Raw genomic sequence first — 1487 nt, 5'->3', positions numbered from 1 at the left:
CTGAAGAAGGGTTTACTGCTTTAGTTAAGGGAAAAAGGATTGCAATGTCCTTTGATGATTTCTCTACTTTTTCTGGATTGCCTTTTTATGGCAAGTCTATTGATGGCAGCTCGGAAGCTGACACTGCTGATGAAGGTTGGGAAGAGACACTTGATAGGCATACAGCAGTAAAAGACTTGATGGTCGATGGGTTTGTTGAATCTATTTCATTGCCCATTGGTCAAATGAAGGTTCAACAGAGGATGTTGATGTATACTCTTACGCGTATGCTGGTACCAAGATCAGGAAACCATGCAGTAGTCCAGAAGTTGGACATAATACTGTTATGGGGCTTATCCAAAGAGCTAAGGATGAGTTGGAGTTGGATTGTGCTAAGGCACATGTTGGAAGCATCTCAAAGCAAGCTAATGTTGCCTTATCCACAGCTGATCACAAAAATTCTCAAACACTTCAAGGTTTCATTTGGTAATGAGGAATCTGCAAAAACCACACTGGTGTTTGGTGAATCAATTGTGAATCAAATGCAATTGAAACGGTTACACGGAAAATGGATAAGACCTCAAGCTGCTGTTGAACCAGCCCAGCCTCAGCCACAACCTCAGCCTCAACTTGTCACTGCACCTGCTACTCCTGATTTTGTTGGCAAAATAATGGAATTCATTGAAGCTTAAATGGCACACAATGCCAAAGTGTTAGAATCTCAGTCCAGATTGGAAGCATGTTTAAGGACTCTGCAAGCATCCTTGAACTCGGTTGTTCAGGATGTGGATGCGATTCAAGCACACTTAGGCATCAAGTTGTCGTTTGAAGACATCGCAGATATTGGTCGTCAAGCAGCAGAAGAACCTAACCCAGATCCCCTAGATAACCCTGAGACTCACGGTGAGGAGACACCTGCTGAGGTTAATACAGCGGTCTCAACCTCTCCCATAGATGATAGTGAGGACCAGCCTAGACTAGGTGATTAGGACCCTTAGGTTTCATACTGTTTTGCTTTGACCTGTTATAATTCTGTGACTGATACTTAATTTTGTTTCTTTTCCTGAGACTCACGGTGAGGAGACACCTGCTGAGGTTAATAAAGCGGTCTCAACCTTTCCCATAGATGATAGTGAGGACCAGCCTAGACTAAGTGATTAGGACCCTTAGGTTTTGCATTGTTTTTACAATCTGATGTTTTTTGCTCGCTCTGATACTTAATAATACTTAATAATGTAGTTTATAATACTCTTATGCTTGTTGTTTGAAATGCTCAAGTTACAATTGTATGAATTGTCAATTATGCCAAAAAGGGGGAGATTGTTGGACTTTAGTCTTTTGAATCCTAATTTTGACATAATTAACAAACATACAATGTTCATACACTACATGATAAATCTAATATTTGAATTGAGCAAGATTTCAAGAACAACAATCAAATCCTACACACTTGGAACATGTTGCTTGGAACACAAGAAATCAACAAAAGTTGATTTTTGACTGAAGCA

This window comes from Cicer arietinum, chromosome 4 (genome assembly GCF_000331145.2).
Source record: "Cicer arietinum cultivar CDC Frontier isolate Library 1 chromosome 4, Cicar.CDCFrontier_v2.0, whole genome shotgun sequence".
NCBI lineage: Eukaryota > Viridiplantae > Streptophyta > Magnoliopsida > Fabales > Fabaceae > Cicer > Cicer arietinum.
Note: the sequence above shows the minus strand (reverse complement) of the source record.